The sequence below is a fragment of the Strigops habroptila genome, chromosome Z (assembly GCF_004027225.2).
Source record: "Strigops habroptila isolate Jane chromosome Z, bStrHab1.2.pri, whole genome shotgun sequence".
NCBI classification, from domain to species: Eukaryota; Metazoa; Chordata; class Aves; order Psittaciformes; family Psittacidae; genus Strigops; species Strigops habroptila.
This window is the reverse complement of record NC_044302.2, coordinates 78,336,209-78,346,943: the sequence shown is the minus strand read 5'-3', so window position 1 is coordinate 78,346,943 and position 10,735 is coordinate 78,336,209.

Here is a 10,735-nt window from a genome sequence, read left to right as displayed (position 1 = left end):
AAATACCACAGCAATAGTACTGAGCATACAGAGAGGCACTCGTCAACCTAAGTGTTTTACCTGTCTCTCACTGAACAGGTCTCCAGGATTGGCCTCTTTTTGTAAAGCCTGCTCCAAAGATAAGCACAGATGGGGCTTGGATCCTGATGCTTCTATCCACAGGGCATAATAAGACAATGAAATTCGAGAGCTATATATCACATCTGTTGCTATGAAGGTATCCCTGCAGCAAAATTACTGAACGGATTTGTCTTTTTATATGGTTTATATGGAAATGGTAACAGAAGAGAGGTTTTTTACTTTTTCTATAATCACACTGGCCTGGTGACACAGCATAAGCTATCACAAAGAAGGAATTTGGCTGAGACAGCCAGGGCAACTTCCTGCTCTCTTCATGGAAGGAGGAAGGACTCTTCAAGAAATACTGAGGCTTCAGAATGTATACTAGCACGGGAAATTAATTTGATGGATGGTCCACTTGGTGGATAAAGAATTGGCTGGATGGCCGCACGCAGAGAGTTGTGATCAACACTCAATGTCCGATTGGAGACTGGTAACGAGTGCTGTCCCTCAGGGGTCGGTACCGGGATCAGCACTGTTCAACATCTTTGTCAGCGACATGGACAGGTGAATGAGTGTGCCCTCAGCAAGTTTGCCGATGACACCAAGCTGCATGGTTCAGTTGATATGCTGGAGGGAAGGGATATCATCCAGAGGGACCTTGTCACACTTGAGACGTGGCAAATGCCAACCTCATGAAGTTCAATCAAGACAAGTGCAAGGTCCTACACCTGGGTCAGGGCAATCTCAGGCACAGCTGAAGGTTCAGTGGAGAAGAGATTCAGAGCAGCCCTGCGGAGAAGGACTTGGGGGTGTTGGTTGATGAGAAATGTAACACAATCCAGCAGTGTGTGCTCGCAGCCCAGAAACCAACTGTGTTCTGGGCTGCATCAAAAGAAGCGTGACCAGTAGGTCGAAGGAGGTGATCCTGCCCCTCTACTCTGCTCTCATGAGACCCGGCTTGGAGCACTGTGTGCAGTTCTGGTGTCTCCAGCATAAAAAGGACATGGAGCTCCTGGAGCAAGTCCAGAGGAGGGACACAAGGATGATAAGGGGGCTGGAGCACCTCCCGCATGAAGACAGGCTGAGAAAGTTGGGGCTGTTCAGCCTGGAGAAGAGAAGGCTGCATGGAGACCTCATAGCAGCCTTCCAGTATCTGAGAGGGGACCCACAAGGATGCCAGGGAGGGACTCTTCATTAGGGAATGTAGCAATAGGACAAGGGGTGATTGGTTTAAACTTAAACAGGGGAAGTTCAGGTTAGATATAAAGAAGAATTTCTTTACTGTGAGGGTGGTGAGGCACTGGAACAGGTTGCCCAAAGAAGTGGTAAATGCTCCATCCCTGGCAGTGTTCAAGGCCAGGTTGGACAGAGCTTTGGGTGACACGGTCTAGGGTGAGGCATCCCTGCTGATGGCAGGGTGGTTGGAGCTAGATGATCTTAAAGTCCTTTCCAACCCTAACCATTCTATTATTCTATGCAGTCTATTTCAGAGTACCTCCAAAAGCTGCCTCCCTTCAGCTTTTTGTTGCCAAGGCTCAGTAATATTCCATGCAGTACTGATAAGACACGAAATAAAGCACTGTGCAGGAAAAAAGCTCAACAGGCTTACTAGAAATACTTCATTCCCATTTTAGCTGTTACATTACTGTATGGGATCCAGATACATAGATCAGGTATCCATTCAGCCTGTCCCTGTTCCTACCACAAGTAGTGGAAGAAAATCGAGCTTATATTATATGATCACAGTCCTTACAAAGAATTGTAATGCTTTACTAAAAATCCAGAATACATGATACTCTCCAACTTGAAAGAAGGTAGGACTCCAAGCCCGCAATGAAGAATACCTGTAGACTATGAACTCCTTGATTTGACTTTTCTTCTGAATACTTTTGTTTTCCAGTTCACTACTCCATTGCTGAAATGCTATTCTGAGCATTTGCTGCATTATTTTAGAGTCCATAAGCAAGCACAAGAAAAAACAAACAAAAAACCCCACAAAACCCTAAAAAACAACAACAAAAAACCACAATACAAACAAAAAAAAAGAACACAAACCAACCTTAAGCAGAACTTTCAGTGATTTAAGACAGAGATTCTGGACTTTGAACTCAACAGGCCCTTCAACACAATCTCCCTTAGGAGATCCCCCAGGTCACCATGGCATGGTAGCACCATGGGCAGCATGTGTGACACAACACTCACTGTTCATCCACACCTCCCTCTACCTCTCTCTACTGAAAGCTGAAATGGTCTCCCAGGAAAACTGCTTACAACTTTTTTCACAGGTGAGTCTACCACACATGCCCCTGTAACTCAATTTCCATGCTGTTTACGTTAGCCACATTTTTGGTCTTCAGCTTCTTCAATTTTGCTGTTACTACAAGCAACTGAGAGACAGTTGTGGCTACTCTAAGGCACATAACTCAGGTAAGGTACATCATAAGCTGACCCAACATGGAGTTTCTCTGGGTGACACTGTAGTTGTGAATACCTGAATTATATTTATTATCTAAAAGCCTCTGTGCTGAATGCTGTATGAGCACTGAGAGAAGCCAGTCTTGAAGAGATATGGGCCCTCACTGGACCACCATTTTCTGCCTCTTGGTCTTCCGGAAAATTGGATCATAGCCCTCAGGTGCTGCAGGGCAATCTGAACAGGAGATTTGCTTCCCACAGTCCAGCCCCTTGGCAGTTTTGAGTTCAGTCACATACAAAACCAGCCACAGTTTCAGAACACGTCACGCTGCTTTAATAGCACTTCCTCTCATCAGCTTCCAAGAAAATGTTTTGCTGTAGTTGCAATTCTTCTGTCCTGCTTTTAACCATGATGTTTCCTACAGTGCATCTCACCATATCACTCTGTTCCCACAGCCTATAGAGTTTGTGGACCAGCGCTAGCCATCGGCATCTTCTGCTTCTTTTAAAATTTCTCTCTAGAAGGAGTCAGGAAAGTAAAAAACCATGGTTTTTAAATCAGATTCAAGACTTCTTATGTTGGCTGCTGTCTCAATCCATTTCTGTACTGAGCTCAGCTATTTCTTACATCTTCAAGGCTGTCACAAGATCCCTCTGATATCTGACTTATGATATGACACAGCTGATGAACTACAAGTTCCTCAAATTCCTTTATTTTAAAAAGTGATGCTTCAGGAAATAGGCCAGAGGGCAGTTTTGTCTCTTAAGAGTCTGGTGATCCTACCATAAGCCAAGTTGCATCACATTAAGGCAACTCTTTTCAGTAGCAACTTGCGTGAATAAATTGCACTTTACAACATAGTTTCTGCTTCAGGCAGCCACCACACTCCAGCAAGGACAGTGAGAAACCAAACTCTGCTCCAGTCAAGATAGATCATTTTCAGTGTGATCTGAGGGAGATCACGTTATCTTTGCACCAGCCACTGATTTTTCTTTGCCATACAAGCCTACGCCTATCCAAAATCAAAAATCAACCCCCTACAACATAACAAATACTGCCAGAGACTACGTGGCTCTGTTCTAGGTTCATTTCCATCTCTTGGAAAGGTTACTGGTAGGCATTCCTTCTCCAAAATGCATTTCCAGGGTTATACAAGAGTGAAATACTTGATCTCATATGAAACATGCAGCAACAATGCACAAATTTTGGCTAATGGGCAGACAGCACCATCCTTATCTTTGAAATTCCATTCTTTTCCTTAGACCCCAAACTCTTACTTAGAACTGTGGTTTTCTCCCCACACACCCCCCTCCCCCCCCCACACCCCCGTTTTCTTTGTGGTTTAACAGATAAAGTCAGAATGGGAGGAGGTTTCACCGCTTTTACTGCATGTAAAAACATTAAATTATTCTGTTATTCTGAGGCCCACTGATAGTATGAAGATGACAACTGAACACCAAGGATAGCATTTTCCTGTTCTGATAGTAACAAAGGGCTTTTTTGGCTGGGTTTTTCAATTTAGTAAATTCCTGATGCAATTGTCTTGATATGAATTCTTTTTTGTCTCCATTTTTTTCCCCAAAAGTAACATTCTTCTTTTCCCTATTTTTATTTTTGTGAAGAAAGTAATTTCTAAACAGTTTATACTGAAATATACCAGCTCACATGCATTTGTCAAATCCTATTTTTCATCTTATTACAAAGGTGTCCTAGTTGAAATGCCACATATAATATATTGACTCTACTACATTCCAAATGAAAATAAAAGCGATTCAAATTTCACAGAATCATAGACTTGCAGAATAATTTAGGTTGGAAAGGACCTCCGAGGGCAATTTAGTCCAGCCTTTCCAATTCACTCCAAGCAGAGCTAGCTTCAAAGTCAGACTGTGTGAACAAAAAGGAGTTCCAAACACTAATTGTTCAGATAATTGCTTGTTTTACACTGTCATTCATTTAATAGTTTTGTAACTATTAAACTATTTGTAACTATAGGTCTACAGTAAGACCTATGTTCTTGTAGTGCAGCAACTATGTTGCCATAAAATGACACAAACGCCCTACTCAGATGACAGACACTGTTAATCATCAATTACATGTGTATATGTGTTGGCGTACATACCGAGGAACCCATGATGAATCATCCTGTTCTTTACCTGCAAGGTGGAACTGGCACTATTAGTTCCACTTCCTCTTCCTAGTGAGGAAGAAGAGTAGGTAGGAATAATAAAGGCAATCTGCTGCCATGCTATTTCCCCTTGAAAAAGTGAGAGGAAAATATTCTCAGCCTTCTCAGCTAACTGAGGTTTAAGGAAGCCTGAATTTCTAAGGTGCAGCTCAAAGCACCTATTATCATTTTGAGCTTGCTAGAATGACAGCTGTCATATTGTGTGATGATATTTGCAACAAAGAGGTGGAAGCTTTCTGGCTGCGCTGTTAGCCACAGAAAGCCATGATACAGTTAATTAGTCATGTTGCAAATTTGTCTCAAAGTTTAAAAAATTTTTCAAAGTAAAAAAAAAAATATATATCTCTGGACCATCAGATAAAACAGCAAAGATTCATTCATTTAGTGCTGCAGTAAAAAAGAACTACTCTCCCAGCCTAGGCAGCTAAGGAAAACTGAATACACTTTTCTTCTGGCGCTGAACTCCTACTAGCTTCACAGGATAAGCCCTAATTTTGTATTTGCGTCCTAGTACTGTAATTGTTAGAGATGTCACTCAAGATGCATTTTATGTAGGAGCAACAGCACATGTTCCTGCCTGGCAGAATTTGGATTATTCATGCCCATATTGCAGTGAATTTCACAGGCTCTACAAAAACACATCTAAATTGGCAAGCTTTTCAAGGCTTGGTCTTGCATCTTATGCACTTTGCAAGAGAAGGGAAGGTGCCATCTATCAAGTACCCATATTGAGACTTACTGTGATGAGTGACTACTGTGAATAATTGATTTAAGGGTCCAGGATATCTCAGACAATTGCTAGTAAGATGTCACATCTTCCACTTCAACATTATTGGAAGAAACTAGACAACGTTTACCCTAGGCAAACTGATTTGTAATTACTAAATGGTCTCAACTTAAATTAAGCTGCAGCTACTTCTCAGACCAAGCTCACTACTGCAGGATGCAAATTTCCCTGTGATCAGATGTCAATACCAAAACCTACAAATGGCATCATTAGGAAAACAGTCTCAGTAGAAAACACGTCTACAGATGGCCCTGGAAATGTAGATACATTATTACACATGGGGTACTTATTACTCCTGATGGTCTTATTCAGACAGTCCTGATAGATGTCGGTGCACAAATGATACAGTGCATGTGAAAACTTCCAAGATTTCTGTTCACACCGCACCACTTGTCTACACAAGAAGACATGAGTCTTGCACGGCTGTCAAACCTAGACTTTTCTATCACTCAGTGTACAAGCACTGAAAGAGCAGAGGAGGAATTACTCATAGATTTCATAAAAAGCAGAATCTATGTTTATATAATTTTATATGGTTGAAAGATAAACACAGATGTTGCATTTTCAGATATGATATTTATAATACTATTTTATCAATTATGCTGTGCTTCACACATGGAAAAACATTGTCTATTTATTTGTCTTAATAGGCTGTAGATCCAAATAAATTTTATTCTAGATTTTAAAAGTTTCTTGACAAAATGAAGATTTTCATACATTTAATTACTCAAAATTATGAAACTAGAGAAAATAATAGATAAAAAGTCAACTTTCAGATGACTAATAGGTTTTTTAAAGCAAAATATTTTGAAGATTTTTCATGAACACAAAGTATTTTCTGGCTATGATTTGCACACAGAAATCTTGTTTTCCACTACTTTCATGTTTTAGAAATGTGCTCCAAAGCAAACTGGAGAAACTCTTTTCTAACAGATCATATTGCAGTGGCAAGGCCCTCTGCTTTTATAGCTACAGTCATCTGGTTTTCAGATATCAGGTGAAGTGATTTTTAGGCCACTTTGCTTCTGGCAGGAAAATTTAATTAAAAGAAAGCATGGTTGCTCAGGTTTGTGGCTTCTTCTCCTAAGTCATTAAATGCGTATATACATGCATTTAAGAAACCCATGAAAGGCCTGCAGTGGTCATCTACTCCACCTCTCTGGACAGGCAGAACAACCAGAATCTCTGCCAGGCAGCTGTTTGACTAGCCTTTCTGAAAACCTAAAATGATGGAGATTCCACCACCTCCTCAGACTCCCTGTATCTTGAAGAATGGAAAAAACACTTAGATGTCCACCATAGCATGAAATGAATCATACACTGGAAATGTCTGTAAAGGGAGATCTGTCTGATTAGCTGAGATACTGTCATTTACCACTGATGTCAGGTTTTTGGCCAGATAGAAGCCATTCTATCATTCCCACAGGAACTGAAATAAATTCAAATCAAATCATGCTGTGATGTCCAGCATGACTGGCATGCTGCTAATCAGCTTCCTTCCAGTTTTAACATGAAGGCTGTCAGGCTTACTTCTCTGATTCTTAACATGATAGCAAGCTTTGCTTCTTTCTTTCTTTCCTGGATTCTTATATCTTATTTTTAGCTCATTCTTTTCCTTCATATGCTACAATGCTTTTAAGTAGTGAAGGAACTTGCTTTTTTTGCTACTTATTTGTCTCCAGAAACACACTTAAAACTGCATTTTTGAACAGCAGTATTTTCTTTGTCCTAGCTACGACAGGAAAACATCACCATTCACAGTCTTTGATGCTTGTCCTTCTTGTGATTCATTTGATTTATTTTGTATTTAATTCATGTCTACAATAACTATGGACAGTTTTCCTGTTGTTTTCCTGACTCCCCACCATGGTCACTCCTTTGGGAATTTTAAATGAGTCATTTAGCAATGTGTACTAGTAGAACAGCATAGTACTCTGTATGAATTAATTTTCATCTTTGGAATAAGAAAGAATTTAAGTTGATTATCTTTCAACTTCAGCCTTCAAATCAGCTGGCTGAAAACCCCACTGCTGCAGGACAGTATGATATTATGTCATGAATCACAGGACTCTGTTCTGAACTTAATAAATTACATATGCCATTAGCATTCATCACACCTAAGGTATATTCCAGTAAAACTCCCCTGCACAGTCTCTTCAACCTTTGCCCAAGCTATCCAAGAAGACCAAATTCAGCACTGACAAAATCCACTAATGTAGGTATCTTAATTTACAAATGGGTTTGCCTTGATGTCTTAGAAGAAACAGAAGGAAATCTCCCTGCTTAAAATGTGCCAGTAAAGAAGAAAAACTGAGTTTGCCAGTGATAGTGGAAGAGTTTTGATGCTCTGGGAACCCTGCTTTTCCCACAGACCCTCTGGTGAGTGTGTTTTTTCCTCTCAGTCTCCGTACTTTAAAATTTCCTTTCTAAACTCAAGCTGAACCTTTTTCATCAGAGGAAAGGGAACTAACTTCTCTCCAATGCTGCATGTCCTTTACCACAGAAAGTTTACCCAGAGGTAAGATGCAGGCTCAAACCACCTGACTGCTACTAGGACTGAACAAAAGACCTGCTCGCTTTCTTATTGCATTCCCGTAAGCAGCCTTTTGCAGAAATGCTCAAGAGGTCTCCTGACAGATGGAGACTTACAGTTGTCTTCCTTAAGAACAAGTGCGTATGGCTTGTACCTTGATAATCCTGTCCTCTACCCATATTTCACCCTTCTGTCTTTTCTTCTTTCCACTGACTGTTGCCTTGACTAGTCCCTCCTGCTTACATGTTGCCTCAATGACTTTAGCTTTCAATTGGTCAAGAATATCCTTCTCAACAACTCTAGACCTAATGAAACATGTCTACACGCATTACACCCACTGCAAGCTCTGTATGCAAAAGCTTTATGTAGTCCGTAACAGCTCCTGAAAAGTCGCTGAATGAAGAAGGCACCCAGGGTTTCAACCTGTGCATCCTCCTCCTTATCAAGCTTTATACTAGAGTACTGCTTCTCAATATTCATAGCAAACCTTACTGCATAGCCTTCAGCTACTAAGATTAGACATAGGAAATTATCTCTAGAGACACTGGGACAATGCTGGGATCTGTGGGGAAGTGGATGTCTTCTTGGATGTCACTCAAGGATGGAGTGACCTTGAGACAGAAGTCACAACAGGCATCAAAGTAAAGGCAACAAGGGGTGCAACAAAGCAAACAGCAGCTATTGCCTACTTTTTCCTTTTCTGGGTCCCTTTCTCTCCTTGATCGACAGAGAAAGCAGCAAGTGAGATGCTCAAGGTGAACTCAGAAGTCAACTTCAGGAAGGAAAACTGGTAAAGAAAGCAGAGACCAAGGTGCTCAGCTACTACAGAGGGGAGGCAGGAAGGAGGTCCTGGACCCTGCCCTGGAGACTTTCTCCTTGAGTGAGGGACACCATGCCGGTAGAAAGGGGGCACAGCCATCGACTCTAGCCCTGCATTTCACCTGTGGGCCAAGCCTAGTCTCCTCAGTTGGGAACCATTACTCCGGAGGTTTTAGTTCCCTTAAATACCCATTGTCAGGCCAGTGCCCAGGACTGGCATTCCAACCAGCCAGTCTGTCTAATCCCCTTCAAAATCCATGCTGTTTTTGCCCTCAGCAACAGCAAATGCCAGAGACGGCAGTCTGGACAGAAGAAATGGAACATTCTTTCTTAACTCTGCCTCTGCCTGTGATTTCAATCCCACAAAAAATGTATGAGACAAAGAGCTGCCATTTCTCTCAACAATTTTACTATTTAGTATTTAAATTACAGCAATGCTTTTGCTTACGTACAAACACCAGTCTCTGTTCCAAAAGGAGTGTTTAGTTTAAAAGTCTTTTGTGTGTTTAGATCGCCAGATAGGCTAATGAGGGCATTTTTACCATTTTCCAGGGACTGGATCCTGTAGCTCCAAGGCTACAGCCTCACAGTGGTCTGCCACACCCCTGCGGCCTTAGTAGCTGTCATCTTCTCTCATCTGCAGTCCTGAAGTGAACTGAGTCCAAATGAATCAATGCAGAAATGATTAGTGGACATGAGGAAACAGCCTTCTAGTGTCTCTTGGAAGTTAAATATTCTTGAAAAGTTAGAAACTCAAGGGAGAAAAAAGTAAAATCTTCTCCAAAGTGTAAGAGTTGATGGAAGAGCATCTTTTAAAGAAATCATAGCTGATAAGAGATTTCCACTTTCCCCCCATACTTGGTACAACCAAATTTTTTGGTTTAGAACATTTTTCAGAAAAAATACCTCTAAAAGTCTAAGGATTTGAAAGCCACGTTCACCCATCTATTGCACTTTGCAGAAACTAATCACACATTGTTCTAGTAAAACTATTCCACTTTTTCTTTCCATTGACCGTGATCAGACCATATGTCAATTCATTGTTTCAGAATGCTCAACTACCAAATCAGAGCAAGGCTCTTCCCTTCCCTCCCAGCCAAAACATACTCTTTCTTTCAATCATGAGACTTCTCTCTTACTTGACCAGTTCCTATTGTTTCTTATAGGGTATTTCAGGGCCTGATCCTTGCACTCTGACCATGTCAAATGTTTTTTGTGTTCTACTTATCTTTCCTTTGTCTCCTTTTAATCACGTCAACCCCTGGCACTTGTTTTCACAGCATGGATCTTAATGAACCTTTAGCTTCTTTCTTGCACTGCTGCCCTTACATTCATTCCCTGACAGCCTGGATGTGTTATGTCTTTGCTCAGACCACTTTCTCCTCTTCCACAGCGACACCTACAATGACTGAGTCATGGGTAACGCATGTAAGCATATTTAGTATCTAAACAGAGACCTGTTCAAACACAGCACATACCTCAGCAGCACGACTCTCTTGCTGCAACCTTGTGTGTTGTGTCACACCCTCATGTTGTCAGATCCAGTGGAGATCGTGCACTCCTTGGGGCAGGGAATGACATCTTATTCTGTGCTGCATGGAACCTAGCCGAGCTGGGCACTGTGCGGTGGTAACTAAGAGTATCAACTGACAGCTGCTGCAGACAGCCACCACCTCCACCTATTCCACTGCGTGGGCTGCAAGGCCACTCTGTGTAGGCAGGAGCTGAGGGACGTTTGGTGTGTCACAGGGCTGCACAGGGACAAGGGGAGGACCATGGCCCTTTTTGTCACCCAAGGTAGGCCAGCCACCGCTGAGGCCCCTGAGGGAGCAGACCCAGAGCTGGTGCCCCACGCAGCTGAGGAGAGAAAGCAGGCTGCCACCGCCTTGCTGCACGGCATGACCCCACTCTGCGCCCAGCCAGACACCC